At 43.0% G+C, this 18940-nt stretch overlaps 1 long non-coding RNA gene across 1 annotated transcript in view; it reads right to left on the bottom strand.

The window, feature by feature from the left end:
• Positions 1–18940, bottom strand: part of LOC132837248 (uncharacterized) — a 111172-nt gene that overhangs the window by 89134 nt on the left and 3098 nt on the right. The gene's annotated exons all lie outside the window — the stretch shown is intronic.

The raw sequence follows: 18940 nt of genomic DNA on the forward strand, positions 1-18940 counted from the left end.
AAGAAAGTTTTCCTCTCCTCCATCTTGGATTACCCAGAATCCTCCTCTCAATCCTTTAAACTCCAGAAAGTATTGGGTTAACCTTCTCAATCTCTCTTTTGAAGATAAAACCCTCCCTTCTGAACATGGAATGCACAAAATCACATTGCATTTGGATGGTATCTTGTATGTAGAATACACACCTCAAATTGAGTTAGTCATAACTTCTGAGAGATCTGCAGCCCAGAAAAAGGCCCATTGAGTCTGTGCCTGTCAGAAACAACCACCTCACTATTTTCTAATCCCATTTCCCCAGCGCCTTGCGCTATAGCCTTGGCGTCACAAGTTCACATCTAAATCCTCCTTCAATGTGATGAGTGTTTCATCTTCTCCCACCCTTACAGGCAGTGAGTTCCAGATTCCCACCATCCTACGGGTGAACAAGATTTTCTTCACATCCCCCTCGAAATCTCCTGGCCCTTACCTTCAATCTATGCCCCTCCTCCACCTCTGTCAAGGGATGAAAGTTCCTTCCTATCTTCACCCCTCATTATTTTATACATTCCTCGCTTTCAATCTACTCTGCTGTAAGGACAACAACCCCAGTCTGTCCAATCTCTCCCAATCACTGAAATTCTCCAGCACCCAAGGCTGGTAAATCTCCCTGTGCATCCTCTCTCAGTTCATTTAGATATGTCCCGTTGGTAAAATGTCTTTTATTTATAGCTAACTCCAGTGGTGCATCAGGAAGGAAACACCTCAATTATTTTGCAGTGAAAAAGAGGACAGTTAATTTTTAATCAGCAATTTACAAAATTGAGGGGCATTGATAGGATAAATAGACAAAGTCTTTTCCCTAGGGTCAGGGAGTCCAGAACTCGAGGGCATAGGTTTAGAGTGAGAGGGGAAAGAAATAAACGAGACCTAAGGGGCATCTTTTTCATGCAGCGTGTGGTACATGTATGGAATGAGCTGACAGAGGATGTGGTGGAGGCTGGTACAATTGCAACATTTAAGAGGCATTTGGATGGGTATATGAATAGGAAGGGTTTGGAGGGATGTGAGCCAGGTGCTGGCAGGTGGGACTAGATTGGGTTGTGATATCTAGTTGGCATGGACAGGTTGGACCGGAGGGTCTGTTTCCATGCTGTACATTTCTATGACGATATGACTCTCAGTTTTGTTTTTAACAGGCGGTTAATGTAAGTTCACCATTGTCTCATTAGAGCGAGGTGTGGGGGAGAAAGAGAGAAAAAGCAACAACTGGTTTTGGTTTAACCTGAGGGTCGCCACCTCTAAGGCACAGGGAATGATCATTCACAGCAATCTCAACCAGAGCAGCAACTGAACTACAAGCTGTCAGCGTGACTATACATTGTAAGCCAACTATAGAATCCACTGAGCAAACCAACCCTACATGGTCAATGGCAAAAACATTGGGTGGTCCAGTGGTTCAGTGGTATGCATTGCTGTCTCACAGTGCCAGTGACCTAGGAACAATTCCAGCCTCTGGTGACTGTATGTGTGGAGTTTGCACATTCTCCCCTTCTCTGTGTGGGTTTTCTCCAGGTGCTCCGGTTTCCTCCAAAGTCCAAAGATGTGCAGTTTAGATGGATTGGCCATGCTAAGTTGCCCACAGTGTGAGGGATAGGCAGACGAGGAGGGTTAGTCAATGCAAACGCAGTGTTACACAGATAGGGTAGGGCAGTGTGTCTGGGTGGGATGCTATTCAGAGAGTCAGTGTTGACTCAATGGGCTGAAAGGCCTGCTTCTACATGTAGAATTCTATGATGTGTAGGTTAAGGGGATTGGCCATGGTTAATGCAGGGTTATGGGGGGTAGGGTCAGGGTCTGTTTGGGTTACTGTTCACTGGCTTGGGGCAGACAGGATGGGATGAATGGTCTCTTTCCACACTGTAAGAATTCTGGCGACATCAATGTTGAGCACAAAGATGTGGTGAAATTTATTCTGAAATTAATTTTGAGATACATTTTCAGTTTCTTCAGTATCTATGCCCCTCGTGATTTTATAACCTGTCAAGTCACCACTCAGCCTCCGAAAAACTGGGAGGAAAGCTCCCAGATTATGCAGCCTCTTCTTATAACTCAAATCTACAATCATGGTAACATCTTTGTAAATCTTTTCTGTACCCTTTCCAACTTGAGAACATCCTTTCCACAGCAGGTTGACCAGAATTGTACACAGTATTCTAAAAGTGGCCTCACCAACGTCCTGTACAGCTGTAACATGATGCTCCAACTCCTGCCATCAATGCTCTGACCAGTGAAGGGAAACATGGCAAATGCTGCCTTCACCATAGTGTCTAGCTGTGACACCACATTCAAGGAACTGTCTTCCTGCACCCCTAGGTCTGTTTGTTCAAGAACACTCCCCAGACTTGTACAATTAACAGTATAAGTCTACCTGGTTTGCCTTACCAAAATGCAACACCTCACATTTATCTAAATTAAACTTCATCCGTCATTCCTTGACCTACTGGCCCAGTGGATCAAATTTCCATTTTACTCTTAGAAAACCTTCCTGTGTCCAAAATGCTACCAATTTTGGTCCTACTCCTATCTACTATATTTCTGTGTTGTCTTGTTTTCAGGCTGACCAAGCAGAGCAGCAACCACCCTGCATCACATACACCACCCTGAGGCACACAGATACAGGAGGGGATGAGGAACGAGGTCACGATGAAGAGGGAAACATTGATGTCAACCTTGCACAGATATCATGAGACAGCGTAAAAGAAAGCCTGTGAAGCTTCACAAATCGATCAATAGCAATCCTATCTTGTAGCAAATAAGGAGGACAAGGAAAAGAAAGCAAAGCAATGTCATGTTTCTGCAACGAGGCTAGGCTTTGTCTCAATTCAGTCAAAGATGGACTTGTCTTGAGAAACCTTCTGCATAATTGTCTCTCCCACAACCCTCAGTTTATTCCCACTGTAGCACAATCTAACTGTTAGTGGCTGAGATTTGAGATTTTATGCTGATCATTCCTAACTTGGACATCCATTTCATTTCCTGGCTTCTGAGTCCAGGCAGATGAGCCAATGAATTGAATGTACCCTCCATACTTAGATTAGATTAGATTACTTACAGTGTGGAAACAGGCCCTTCGGCCCAACAAGTCCACACCGACCCGCTGAAGCGCAACCCACCCATACTCTACATTTACCCCTTACCTAACACTACGGGCAATTTAGCATGGCCAATTCACCTGACCTGCACATCTTTGGACTGTGGGAGGAAACCGGAGCACTCGGAGGAAACCCATGCAGACACGGGGAGAATGTGCAGACTCCACACAGTCAGTCGCCTGAGTCGGGAATTGAACCCGGGTCTCAGGCGCTGTGAGGCAGCAGTGCTAACCACTGTGCCACCGTGTCGCCCCAATTTAACTTGGGTTAAATTGTACTCTTCATACTTTGTTTAAATTGTGGTGAGCTGGAAATAATTCAAGGCAGGATTGTTTTCCAGCCCTATCTTCATTGCCCTCTAATTTCATCACTTCCAGTACATATCCAGCTCTCTTTTCATACCTCAGATGAAATCATACCACGATCTCAGGTTGCACAATCCAAATCCTAACAACTCTGAGTAAAGATATTTCTCCTCCTCTCACTCCTCGCTCTCTTGCTGACAATCTTGAAATCGTGACTTTTAGTTCCTGACATACCAAGTAATGGTAACGAAATATTTGTCTTTTCCCTGTCAAAATTCTTCATAATTTTGAACACCTCCATAATGTTCTTAATCTTCTCTGCTCCAAGGAAAAGGAGCCTGATATCACTAATCCTCCCTTGTATGTAAAATCCTTCATTCTTGCTATCATCCTAATAAATCTTCAATGAAACCTCTCCAGAGCTTAAAGTTTCTTAAATAAACTGCCCAGAACTGAACACAAATGCAGTCTGACCAATGATTTGTGGAGGTGGAGGATCGTCTCCTCAGCTTTATACTCAATGCCTCAACTTAAAATGGCAAGGATCCTATCAGCCTTCTTAACAAAGGTTTCAGCTTGCCTGGCCAACTTCAGAGAATGATACATGTGAACCCAGAGATCCCTCTGTTCCAGTGCTCCCTTCAAAGACATACCATTGACCCTGCATTGTTGCCATGTGTTTCTGTTAGCAAAATGCATTACTTCGCATTTCTCTGCATTGGAATTCATCTGCCAGGTTTCTGCCCATTTGATAAACTTGTCAATCTTCCTGTGAAGTCACTTAGCATCATCTTCACAATTCACTCTTCTCCCTGGGTTAGTATCAACTGCAATTTAGAGATTATATTCTTAACACCCAATTCCTAATCATTTATAGAACCAATGTGTACTTGTCAGTTTCTTCTATGTGCGCGTAACTATCATATCTACCTGTCCGTTTCCCCTATGTGAATGTGTAATTACCAGTCTGATCCTGCTCTTTGAATTAGGACTGAAAATGTGTTGCTGGAAAAGCGCAGCAGGTCACGCAGCATCCAAGGAACAGGAGATTCGACGTTTCGGGCATAAGCCCTTCTTCAGGAGTGAGGAAAGTGTGTCCAGCAGGCAGGAAGGAGGGACTTGGGGGAGGGGCGTTGGTGATGCAATAGGTGGAAGGAGGTCAAGGTGAGGGTGATAGGCCGGAGTGGGGTGGAGGCGGAGAAGTCAGGAAGAAGATTGCAGGTTAGGAAGGCGGTGCTGAGTTCAAGAGATTTGACTGAGACAAGGTGGGGGAGGGGAAATGAGGAAACTGGAGAAATCTGAGTTCATCCCTTGTGGTTGGAGGGTTCTTCACCTATCGCATCTCCAACGCCCCTCCCCCAAGTCCCTCCTCCCTACCTTTTATCTTAGCCTGCTGGACACACTTTCCTCATTTCTGAAGAAGGGCTTATGCCTGAAACGTCGAATCTCCTGTTCCTTGGATGCTGCCTGACCTGCTGCGCTTTTCCACAACACATTTTCAGCTCTGATCTCCAGCATCTGCAGACCTTACTTTCTCCTCGAGATTTTAATCTACTGCGAATCTTCTTGCAAGGATGCCTTCCTTGAAGTAGCTCTCTTCCTCCCTCTACAAGGATTTCAGAGTCCCTCTCTCACTGCACACCCCAGGTCATCTCCTCTGCACAGAAGCTCTTCAGCCACGTTCTCAAACAGACACGCTACCACTGCCACATCTCCTTCCTCAGCACCTGCCTACGGAACCGACTGATCCCGCACGGACTCCGGACTACATTCCGACCAACAAAATTTGGACCCAACCAGGACAACCAGTACCTACAACAAATCCGATGCCTCCAGCAAAAAAACCTCCCTCCGGATCCTCTGTTTCACACTTGCAGCCATTCGTCGCTACCTACATTCCCTGCAATTAGCCCTACCCCAGCTCAGGACAACACTCTCACAGACTTGCAAAGGACCTCTACTGTGCTTCATCCACAGAAGAATCCATACACTAAATAAACAGTTCTTCCTAACCATATCGGAACAACACTTTAACTCCCCCTCCCACTCCACCAAGGACATGCAGGTCCTTGGACTCCTCCATCGCCAGACCATAACAACACGACAGTTGGAGGAAGAGCGCCTCATCTTCCGCCTAGGAACCCTCCGACCACAAGTGATGAACTCAGATTTCTCCAGTTTCCTCATTTCCCCTCCCCCCACCTTGTCTCAGTCAAATCCCTTGAACTCAGCACCGCCTTCCTAACCTGCAATCTTCTTCCTGACCTCTCCGCCCCCACCCCACTCTGGCCTATCACCCTCACCTTGACCTCCTTCCACCTATCGCATCTCCAACGCTCCTCCCTACCTTTTATCTTAGCCTGCTGGACACACTTTCCTCATTCCTGATGAAGGGCTTATGCCCGAAACGTCAAATCTCCTGTTCCTTTGAATTAGGACTGTCAATATTAATCTGTACTTGTCAGTTTGTCCTATATCAGTATGTAAATGCAGTTACCAATCTATGCTCCTCAATCTCTGCATTGTCAATATGTCAATTTACTTCACGACTTCTACCAGTCAGATCCTGTTTGATGAACGTGACCATTGCAGGTACCAATATGTACCTGTAAGAATCTACTCTGTGAATATGAGACTGTCATTATCAGACGGTACTTGTCAGTTTATGCTGTGTGAAACTGGGAGTGTAGTTATCATTCTGTTCCTGTCAGTTTTAGCTTTGTGAATGAGAGTGTAGTTATTAATCTGTCCCTTACAGTTACTGCAATGTGAATGTGTGACGAAAGATAACTGAACCTGACCGATGGAGACTGTTAGTCACACATTTGCATCGCAGTAACAATGTCGTCATCATTTGTTTTTGTTTCTGCAATATGAATGAGTGTGTAATTATCAGCCTGTACTTGTCGGTGTCTATTCTTGTGTATTAAAGTGGACGCTAGCAATATTCTGTGTATGTGCAATACATTCTGTGATAGTTGTTATTAGGGTGTTGAGACTGGATCTTAATCTTTTCTGCGTTTGTGATTTCTGAGTTGACTGTCAGTCTGTGGGGCTGGGTGGGGGAGAAAGGAAATAAGGTGATGGCAGAAGGGAAAACTGCTTTATTCCGAGAACCATTCTGAATTATGGTCACACATTTCTTGTTTGGGGAGAGAGTCTAGGATCTGTGATATCACTGAGACATTGTTTTTGTTTGTGAAAGTGAGTTTTATTCTGCATGTCGGTCCATTTTTGTATGATATTTTTATACCAGTATGTGACACAACAGCATGTCATCACCTTTCTCAGCAAAATTGGAATCACTGATATGGCACAGCTCAGGAGCAGACCATTCAGCTTATTTTGTCTCTATTGGGACATTCTCTTATGCAACAGTTCTGCAGTAATTGTTGGGAATGTGAACTTCATCTACTCATTGTCCTTTCCATATCGACACTGACAGTTTGACATCAATTCTGAAGACATCTGACTTTTAATAACTATAGTCCTAGTTTTGATATGTTTCCCACAATCTCAATCACACATCATTAGTCAGATCACATTTGTGTTCAGTTCTGGGCACTTTATTTCAGGGAGGATCCTCAAACTTTGGAGAGGGTTCATTGGAGATTTACTGGATCGCATTCACCTATGTTCAGTTGTTTTTTTTTGTCTGAGTGTAGCATAAACTCTGTAAATAAACTATTTTCAATGATGATTAATTTTATTGCATTTCAGTCTCAATTTATTTTTACATTGTGTGTATGTGCATGCAGGTAGACTTTATCAGGCACCTGCATATCCTCAGCTGTGATATGTGATGTTGAGAGTCAATTCATATCTGGAAATAATTGAGGCCAAATTTTACTATTTTCCTTTCAGTGTCCAGTGGCTGAGTGAGAGTGAGTTTACTCTTGAAATGAGATACAGACTGACAGCACGTCTCCTGTAGTGGATGGGAAACAGCCGAAGTTCTTTAATTGTTAGTGCCTGTAGGAATCATGTGCAAGTGAAAACGTAACACACTGCAACAGAAGGGGTTCGGTGCTGCTCTTCAGAGTCAAGGTAGGAAACACAATGGACCTTTTGTATCTTGGATAGTGTGGAATCTAACAGAGAGTAATGATATAAAGTGTTGGCCTTCAGAATGCCATCAATTATTGTTTGTGCATAGTGATGTACTTTTCTGAATACTGCTGAAGTAACAATCAGTATAAATTAAATCCATTTGCAACTAAGTGAAATGGTGGTGAACAATTCAGCTGCATTGAAACTGAGTGACCATAATATTCCTTGTACAGAAAAGATAATTGGCCAATTCACTTCTATTTTCTGATGTAGACTGAACATTCCGCTGCTCTGTGGTATGATGACGCACCATTAGCAGTACTTCTGCATTGCTCTGGGGGTAGGGAGGAGGAAAGGAAAAGGATTTTTGTTTTTTGTCATGCAGTATGGAATATGTAAACTGTCAAATTCAATTTATTGAACAATCAGCCGTGTTCAACTCTGCTTGAAGATAAAATTTGCAATTCTACAAACCTACCAATTTTGGCTTATTTTCCACCCCCCCCCCTTTTCTTCACTGCTTTGAAGGGTGGTTATTAGATTCCCCTGATTATATTGTGAAAATTGAAGTCAGATTTCACACCTTTTTTGTGTTACATCCCAGGGAGGGGGAGGTGAAATGCAGAGCTCTTTGTATAAAATGGCAACATTTTTGAAAGAAGTACATGATTATCTAAAAAAAAAGTTTCTGGTTGGACTGAAACAGACAAAACAAAGTCTTTATGCAATATGAGGAAATGCAAAATGATGTTGTGATAAAGATGAGGACGATAAGCTCCTCTGCTACCATGATCCATTTATGTAAATGGATGCTGGCTGATCAAGATGAAAATTGTTAGCTGGTTGTTTCTGATTGGTGCAGACTCAGAAGTGTGGAACAGCCTGATTCTGTGCTATAGGCCTCTGACAAAGGATCTGTGGGTAGAAATCATTTTGAACATAACATTTTGTGTTACTCGCAATATCAATGGAACTGCATTGCTGTTAGACATTGTAATGTGTGTCAGGATGTGTGTTTATAACTCATCATAAGTCAGAGAGACAGTGAGCGAGAGAGACTGTGTGTGTGTGTGTGTGTGTGTGTGTGTGTGTGTGTGTGTGTGTGTGTGTGTGTGTGTGTGTGTGTGTGTGTGTGTATCTGTTTTGGGGGGGGGGGGGGGGTAGGGAAATGTTTGGTTACGTACCTGCACATTAATCATTCTATGTAAGGCTTTGACACAGATTGTGCATTTGGAATTCATATTATTTGATTGCTGTGTCTGTGCGAAAAAAGATTAATTGTCCTTCACAGTTACTGATAGCTGAAATTTATCCTTCAATTCAATTTGTACTCAATATCTACTTTACATATGGTTGTTCAAAGTAATCACGTCAGCTGTTTGTTCACCTTGATTGTAACATTAAAATTATCATTACTAAATGCAGACAATATAAAGATTGGTGGACTTGTGGGTAGTGTAGAAGTTTGTCAAAGAATACAGCAGGATATAGATCACTTACAGATATGAGTGCAGAAATGACAGATTGAGTTTAATCCGGCAAGGTGTAAGATGCTGGACTTTGGGAAATCAAATGTTAAGGAAAGGTATACAGTTAATGGCTAGACTCTGATCAGCATTGACGTACAGAAGGATCTTGAGGTTCAAGTCTATCGCTCCCTGAAAGTGGCCATGCAAGTAGATAGGTTGGTATCTAGAAGGCGGCGTATGGTGTGCTTGCCTTATTGGTTGACTTTCCTTGGGCCATTTGGAATTCATATTATTTGATTGCTGTGTCTGTGCGAAAAAGGATTAATTGTCCTTCACAGTTACTGATAGCTGAAATGTATCCTTCAATTCAATTTGTACTCAATATCTACTTTACATATGGTTGTTCAAAGTATTCTGACAAAAGATTAATTCTGTCCTTCTCCGTTACTGATTGAAGGAAAAGTTTCAGCTATGTGCTCACTATCTACCTCACATATGGCTGTTCAAACTAACAGCATAGTCTATTTGTTCACCTCAACTGTAACATTAAAAGTATCCTTACTAAAGTTCAGAACCTGTGAGGACAATCTCAGTCGAGACCTTGGTTCCTGTCACATAACACACACACACATGCAGACCGTCTCTCATCTCACACTTTCCCTCATACACACATACATGCACCCCTCACACTCTTCACCCATGCACACATCCTCTCACAGGTTTGTATTCTACCACACTCAAACACACACTTTACCAAACATATACACACACATTCGCATGTCTACTCACACTCAAATGCTCTCTCTCTCTCTCTCTCTCTCTCTCTCTCTCTCTCTCTCTCACACACACATGTGTACACGTACACACATGCAAGTCTCTGGGGTGAATTTGCATTTGCAGATACATTCTATTTTGCTCAAAAAGAACACAACCTACAAGTAATATTTTATAAATTCCTTCTTCGGCAATTGAACCAGTCTGACCTCAAGATTGGGACACAGACAGACTCTAACCTCACATCGTTAATACATTGTCTGAGCTGAGACGTTACCCTATTTAAATAAAATCTGAAGTCATCTTATGAATGTGATTTAAAAGAAGCTCTGGGATGTATATATTAATAAACTGAAACCTGCAACCCATTCTAAAAGATGAAACACTGAACAGCAATCTAGGTTTCTTCAAAATATCATTTCAGTTGCATGACACTCTAATCTTTTGCGATAGATTCTGTGTCTCATGATCCTGTTTCACAGCTACCTGATGAAGGAGCAGCGCTCTGAAAGCTAGTACTTCCAAATGAACCTGCTGGACCATAATCTGGTGTTGCGTGATTTTTCAATTGTGGTTGCCACATTACAGGAAGGACGTGGGGGATTTAGAGAGGGTGCAGAAGAGGTTTGCCAGATTATTGTCTAGCGGGTATGAGCTATAAAGAGAATCTAGAAAAACCCAAATAGTTTTCTTCTGAGCAGCAGAGACTGAGGGCAGAATTAATAGAAGTCTATAAAATTTTGAGAGGAGTTGTAGCTCAGATTGAAGTTCTGGATCTAGGTTTTCTCGCTGAGCTGGCAAGTTCTTTTTCAGATGTTTTGTCACCATACTAAGTACCATTATCAGTGAGCCTCCGGATGAAGCACTGGTGGTATGGCCGCTTTGTATTTATGTGTCCACTACATTGGACAAACAGGCAGAAAAAAGGATACATGAACATCAACTAGCCACAAAAAGACATGGCCCACACTCACTATTATTCTTACATACAGATCGGGAAGGACACCACTTCGACTGGGACAACACATCCATCCTAGGACAAGTCAAACCGAGATTTGCACGAGAATGCCAAGAAGCATGGTATCCCAATCGGAACTCCATCAACAAACAGATTGACTTGGATCCCATTTACCACCCTGGAGAAAATGAACACTATATGACATCACCACAGGAAATGACATCACACAGGAAATTACATCACAGACCCAAGGAAACCTACCTATAAACAGAAAGCGGGCCATACCACCAGTGCTTCAACTGGACGCTCACTGATGATGTTACCTACAAGACGTCTAAAAGCAAACCTTCCAACACAGTGAGCAAATCTACATCCAGACGTCTATAAAATTGAGATGCATGTTTAAGATGGATGGTCAGAATCTTTTTGCAAGAGTTGAAATATCTAAAACTAAGAGGCATGCATATAAGGTGAGATGGGGAAAGTTCAATGGAGACCTAAGGACCTCTTTTAACATAGAGAGTGGTAGGAGTGGAACGCACTGCCAGGGGTGGTGATGTAGGCAGATACGACAAAAAGTATTGAAGGGACTTTAAGCTAAGCAATTAACATGCAAGAAATGGATGGAACTGGACCATGGACATGCAGAAGGGATTAAATTTCATTCGGCATCATGTTCGGCACAACATCCTGGGCTGAAGGACCCTGTGCTGTACTGTTCTATGTTCAGATTTAATGCAGTGCATATTTCAGATGAGGATTCATTCAAATTGATTGGAATTGGGTTGCATGCATTGAGAATATAAATAAAATATATAAACTTCCATTTCCTTGGTGGTGTTTGACTCTTAGTTTGAACATATCTCTCTGGGAATGGTGCTCAATGTGAGTCTGACTCAATCCATTCTGTGACTGTGGATAGGATGTTCTTCACTCTGACAGCAGTAACAAAGCTGCTGTTTGTTCAAAGCAACTGGTCACACTTGGCTCTTTACCAAGGGAATATTACATTGTCTGGTCCTTTGGGTACTTGCCTGGAGGAAGACTGAAGAAATACCTCCTGTAAATCAACATCAGTTGTGATTGGCAACATCAATGTAACATTCAGTTAATGATTATTAGGATTTGTTGTTTAAAGCCAGCAATTTAAACAGAACCACAGGTCTGATTTTATTTTTGTTCTGAGCTGCTGCTTGTCCATTTTTTTTCTTAAAATTCTAACCCCAATTGAATGAGATTTCGAAACTAAACAACACCCATACAGCTCCATGAATGGGGCCACCTGATGCAAGTGGGTATGTGGATATGTGAGTTTAGTTATTGATCTCTATCTGTCAGTTCCTGTTTGGTGAATGTGTGGGTGTAGTTATCAAACTGTAACTTTTGGTATATGGTAAATATATTTACATATTCACATAGCAAGGACTGATCTGGTCTCATTGATAATGAGAGAATCATAAAAATAATACAGCATCGGCGGGGCGGGGGGGGGGGGCGCGGCGGCATTCAGCCCATCTTGTCCATGCCAATGCTAACACACCCAGGTGCCCTTTCTCACCTCACCTTCCTGCCATAGCCCGTAACCTTGCTGTTTACAACACTTAGTGCAGTTCCAGTGAATGTTTGTTTAAAAAAAAATGTAAGATCTCTGCCAGTACCACCAAATCAGGCATCGAGTTCCAGAAACCCACCACTCTCTACATTAAAAAAACATTTTCCTCATATCATCTAATCCTACAACCACCTGAACTTGAATCCGTGATCCCTGGATTTTGAACTCTCTGCCAAAGTAAACAGGTTCCTCCTGTCTAATGTCTCCCTCTCACCAGTTAGTTAAAAATCACACATCAGGTTGTGATTCAACAGGTTTATTTGGAAGTGCACGCTTTCAGAGTGTCCTCCTTCATCAGCTAGCTCACTATTTAGTACTGTAAGCCACCCATACCCGTGGGGATATACTCCAGGACCTACAGCGGAAATGCAAGACCGCAGATAAGTGCAAAACCATTAACTTAAATGGGAAATATGCCTTCCCGGCAGCCTCCTGGTCCCTGGTTCTGGAACATTCCCTTTTATAAACTTGGACCATGGTAAACCGCTATAACCGGACTCACTAATACGGGGTCGCCCTGTATTCCTTAATCGTGGCACCTTTGTTCTAAGGAATACAACTCCTGATAGCTACAATTCTGGCAACATTCTAGTAAATCTTCTCTGCGCACACTCCACAGCAATGACGTCCTTCCTGTAATGTGGTGACCCGACTGCACACAATACTCCTGTTGTAGCCGCCACTGCCTCCTACAGTTTCATTGTTATTTCCCTATTTTTGCATTCACCCCTCTGCCAATGAGGGAGAACATTCCATGTGCCTTCTTTACAACCCCATCTATCTTTCGAGACTTGAGCATTTACACACCAAGATCTCTCACTTCACCTGCCCCTCTCAGTATGTTCCCTTTTATTGTCTATTCCCATTTACTGTCTTGACTTCCCAAAATGCATTCCGTCACACTTCTCAGAGCTGAACTCCATCTGCCACTTTCCTGCCCACTCCACCAAACCATCTATATAGTTTAGGAACTTATAGCTATCCTCCATACTATCCACTACACAGTCAATTTTTGTGTCGTTCGCAAATTTCACAAATTGACCAACATATACAACTCCAAATCATTAATGTATAAAACAAATAGCAGAGGTCCCAACACTGGGCCATGCAGAGCACCGACTTAGAACATAGAAGGATACAGCGCAGTACAGGCCCTTCGGCCCTCGATGTTGCGCCGACCGAGTCCTACCTAACCTATACTAGCCCAATAACTTCCAAATGCCTATCCAATGCCCGCTTAAATGAACATAAAGAAGGAGAGTTCACCACTGATACGGGCAGGGCATTCCATGAACTCACAACCCGCTGTGTGAAGAATCTACCCCTAACATCTGTCCTATACCTACCACCCCTTAATTTAAAGCTATGTCCCCTAGTAACACCTGACTCCATCATCGGTAAAAGGTTCTTAGTATCTACCCTATCTAAACCCCTAATCATCTTATACACTTCTATCAGATCTCCCCTAAACCTTCTCTTCTCCAATGAGAACAGCCCCAAGTGCCTCAGCCTTTCCTCATAAGATTTTCCTACCATTCCAGGCAACATCCTGGTAAACCTCCTCTGCACTCGTTCTAAAGCTTCCACATCCTTCCTATAGTATGGCGACCAAAACTGCACACAATACTCCAGATGAGGCCTCACCAGAGTCTTATACAACTGCAACATGACCTCAGGACTCCGGAACTCAATTCCTCTGCCAATAAAGCCCAGTACACCATATGCCTTCCTCACAGCACTATTTACCTGGGTGGCAACTTTCAGAGATCTGTGTACATAGACACCAAGATCCCTCTGCTCATCCACACTACCAAGTAGCCTACCATTAGCCCAGTAATCCATCATCTTGTTATTCCTACCAAAGTGAACGACTTCGCACTTAGCTACATTGAATTCCATTTGCCACATTTCCGCCCAGCTCTGCAACTTATCTATATCCCGCTGTAACCTACCACTTCCTTCCTCACTATCCACAACTCCACCGACTTTTGTGTCATCCGCAAACTTGCTTACCCAGCTTTCAAGTCCTTCCTCTAGATCATTTATAAAGATAACAAAAAGCAATGGTCCCAAAACAGATCCTTGTGGTACACCGCTAGTAACTGCGCTCCAAGATGAACATAATCCATCAACTACTACCCTCTGTCTCCTTCCAGCCAGCCAATTCCTAATCCAAACCTCTAATGTATCCTCAATGCCATACCTCCGAAGTTTTAGCATTAGCCTACCATGGGGAACCTTATCGAACGCCTTACTAAAATCCATATACACAACATCTACTGCTTTACCCTCATCCACTTCCTTAGTCACCTTCTCAAAGAACTCAACAAGGTTTGTGAGGCACGACCTGCCCTTCACAAAACCATGCTGGCTATCCCTGATCACGTTATTCCTACCCAGATGTTCATAAATCTTATCCCTTACCATTCTCTCTAAGACTTTGCCCACCACTGAAGTCAGACTCACTGGCCTATAGTTGCTAGGGCTATCCCTACTCCCTTTCTTGAACAATGGGACCACATTCGCTATCCTCCAGTCCTCTGGTACTATTCCCGTTGACAATGACGACATAAAAATCCAGGCCAATGGCTCTGCTATCTCCTCCCTAGCTTCCCATAGGATCCTGGGGTAAATGCCATCAGGCCCAGGAGACTTATCTATATTCATCCTTTCCAATATTCCCAAAACCTCTTCCCTGCATATTTCCAGGGCATCCATTCTAATTATTTGTGATTCCATATTCACATCAGCAACAGTGTCCTGTTCCTGAGTGAATACTGATGAAAAGTACTGATTTAATGTCTCTCCAATCTCCTCCGCCTCCACACACAACTTCCCACTACTATCCTTGACTGGACCGATACCTACCCTCGTCATCCTTTTATTCTTGACATACCTATAGAAAGCCTTTGGGTTTTCCCTAATCCTACCAGCTAAAGACTTTTCATGTCCCCTTCTCGCTTCTCTTAGCTCCCTCTTTAGCTCCTTCCTGGCTACCTTATAACTCTCAATCGCCCCTACTGAACCTTCACGCCTCATCTTTACATATGCCGCCTTCTTCCCTTTCACAAGGGACTCCAATTCCTTACTAAACCACGGCTGCCTCACAAGGCCCTTTACACCATGCCTGACTGGTACATACCTATCGAGGACACGCAGTAGCTGCTCCTTGAACAATCCCCACATCTCATTAGTGTTCTTCTCTTGAAGCCTGTTTTTCCAATCCACACAACCTAAGTCATGCCTCACTGCATCATAATTTCCCTGCCCCCAGCTATAGCTCTTGCCCTGAGGCGCACGATTATCCCTCTCCATCACTAAAATAAAAGTCACCGAGTTGTGGTCACTGTCCCCGAAGTGCTCACCTACCTCCAAGTCTAACACCTGGCCTGGTTCATTACCTAGAACCAAATCCAATATAGCCTCCCCTCTTGTTGGCCTGTCGACATATTGTGTCAGGAAACCCTCCTGCACACATTGTACAAACACCGACCCATCTAATGAACTCGAGCTATAGCTCTCCCAGTCAATATCTGGGAAGTTAAAGTCCCCCATAACAACCACCCTGCTACCTTCACTCTTTTCCTGAATCATCCTTGCAATATTATCCTCTACTTCTCTAGGACTATTAGGAGGCCTGTAGAAAACGCCTAACAGGGTGACCTCACCTTTCCTATTTCTAACCTCAGCCCAAACTACCTCAGATGGCAAGTCCTCTTCCATCGTCCAGCTTGTAACAGCTTTCCATTCATAAGCACCACCATTGACCATTATCCTTTCTTTCCTGTGAGTGAGCCAACTTGGGATCCAGTTCAACACATTACCCTGTATCCCATGGGCTTTTACTTCTTGGACCAGTCTGTTGTGATGCTGCTGCTCCTTTTAACAACTTATAAAAGACACAGCTTCTGAAAAGTCTGACTTGATGGGTTTTAGGGCCATTTTGATTATAGCTAACGGGTAATGCCTCAGTCAAAAGGCTTCCACATTTTTAAAAAGAACACTTGTACAATGAAAGGGGAGTGTCCAGTTTTCCCAGCTCAGCTTTTCTCTGGCTTGATTTGGTTTTTGGCTGTCTGGCTATTGACTGAAAGCAGTCAGGCAGTTGAAAAAGCTGCTGAACCCAAAGAAGCAGGTCCATGATGGTACTCCTCTCTCTGACATCTCTCCTGTAAGACTCTGTGTTTGATTTTACCTTTTGTGCCAAGGGGTATTTATGGGGATAGTTGTAAATGTTGGAAACACAATCATTAAGTTGGTAAAATCTGTTGCTTTTTCAGATTTTAAAGTTATTTAGTATTCTGTTCTCTTTTGTTTGTGTATCATTTGGTAATTTTGTAAATAAGTCTTTTTCTAAAAATTACATGGTTTGATCAGCTGCATCCCTCCTGGAATATCTTTGCTACACCCTCTTAAAACAACTAGCAGAGTTAGGGTCCGGCTTACTGTGTTGAAATGTTTGGAGGGAGTCTGGCCTTTTCCATATCAGATTGGGGGCTGTTTGCAGAATTTATTCTCTAGTTCTGATTTGGGATTTGGTTTGTTGGACTGACAGGCAGCAAGTGTTTTTTGTTCCAGGTGTTGAATTCATTAGTTTAAGCAGTGCTTGAATAAAGTGAGGACTGCAAATGCTGTGGATCAGAGACGAGAATGTGGTACTGGAAAAGCACAGCAGGTCAGGTCGCATCTGAGGAGGAGGAGAATCTATGTTTTGGGCATCAGCACTTCATCAAGAAACAGTGCTTGGGATAGCAATGGCTCTTTGAGTCATCAAGCATTTTCTGGGTGTGGAAGAAGTGACTTCAGATTTTTGCAACAAGTGATTAAGGTCAAACTGCTGGCATTAGCAGACAAGATGGAGCTCCAATCTGCCTCCTTTCATGAGGAAAAGGGTGATAATTACAGTCATAGCTCAACATTTAAATTTGCTGGAAATACCATCAGAATCGTTAGAGACGGCTAACATTCAATTGAAAATGAAGCAACTCGAGTTAGAGGCAAAAGTCAAGGAAAGGGCAACAGAAATGAAACAGTTTGAATTACGATTGAAAAGCTGAACAGAGAGAAAAGGAGAGAGAGGAAAGGGAAGAAAGAGAGAGTTTGAACTTTGGAAATTGGCACTTTGACAGGAGTTCAAAACTTCACTTCCTCAAATAATAATAACTCATGTGGAAGAGCGGAGAGTTAAAACAGCAAGACTGGCATCAGAAATGGCTGATTATTGAGTTGATGAAGAAGTCAAAATTGGCCTATCAAAATCAATTTCAATCCATGAGGGATAATAATTGTGGAGAAGAGAAATTCTCGTGTGAAAAGGGAAAAGTAGATCTTGGTGAAGATCATGAGGATGATTTACCACATGGTAAAAAGGAAACCCTTGAAAGGGAAAGAAAAGCGAAAAAGCTCTGGTGTTCTCACTGCAATAAAGTAGGCCACATGAATTCCTGATGAAGGGCTTATGCTCGAAACGTCGAATTCCTTATTCCTGAGATGCTGCCTGGCCTGCTGTGCTTTGACCAGCAACACATTTTCAGCTGTGATCTCCAGCATCTGCAGACCTCATTTTTTACACATGAAATTGGTGTTGATGGGTTAGGAAAAGCACTGAGGAGCTGGATATAGGAAAACAGGATAAGCCAGTGAATTCTGTTGGAGTGGTTACAGAGAGCACTGTGGAGACTAGAAAGCTGCACCAGAATGTACAAACTGGTCGGAGGTTGTTTATGGAGGAAGTGCCAGATCTTAAACCATACACCGTGAAGGTAAAGTTTACTCGCATAGGCCAGGAGCAGCAGGTAAAGAGGTAACCAAATTCAGAGATACAAGGATCCTCTCAATCTGTGATGCTAAAACATGAGGATATACGTACCTCTGAAGGACTATTGCCAGAAAAGGTACGAGTAACAGTAATTCACATTGAAATAAGAAATGCACGATTGTAAGACGTGAGGTTAGAGTATCTAGTGAAGAGTGGAGAAGTCCTAGTAGGAGTACTGAACAAACTTTCAGCTCCAGGAATACAATTTGTCCTTGCTAATGATGTTACTAATTCACCGGTTGAGTGCTGCCAACTGTGGTTGAAAAGCCAATGGAAATTCAGGTAACTGAACTGAACACATCCTGGGATGTAGCCTGACTTGTATGGTAACAAGGTCACAAAGTCACTGGTTAAAACAGGAAAGATCAAAGAGTACAGGTGGGGGGGGTGGGGGCACCCATGGAGATACTGCAGAGAGAGATCAATCTGAGACAGGGACAAGGTAGGACTAATAAATTAAACTGCATTTATTTCAATGAAAGGGGCCTAACAGGGAAGGCAGATTACCTTAGGACATGGTTCTGAACATGGGACTGGGCTATCATAGCAATTACAGAAACATGGCTGAGGGATGGGCAGGATTGGCAGCTTAATGTTCCAGGATCCAAATGCTACAGAAAGGATAGAAAGGGAGGCAAGAGGGAGTGCCATTTTTGTTAAGGGATAGCATTACAGCTGTGCTGAGGGAGGATATTCCCAGAAATACATCCAGGGAATTTATTTGGGTGGAACTGAGAAATAAGAAAGGGATGATTACCTCATTGGGATTATATTATAGACCCCCTAATAGTCAGAGGGAAATTGAGAAACAAAATTGTACGGAGTT

The sequence above is a fragment of the Hemiscyllium ocellatum genome, chromosome 49 (assembly GCF_020745735.1).
Source record: "Hemiscyllium ocellatum isolate sHemOce1 chromosome 49, sHemOce1.pat.X.cur, whole genome shotgun sequence".
Taxonomy (NCBI): Eukaryota; Metazoa; Chordata; class Chondrichthyes; order Orectolobiformes; family Hemiscylliidae; genus Hemiscyllium; species Hemiscyllium ocellatum.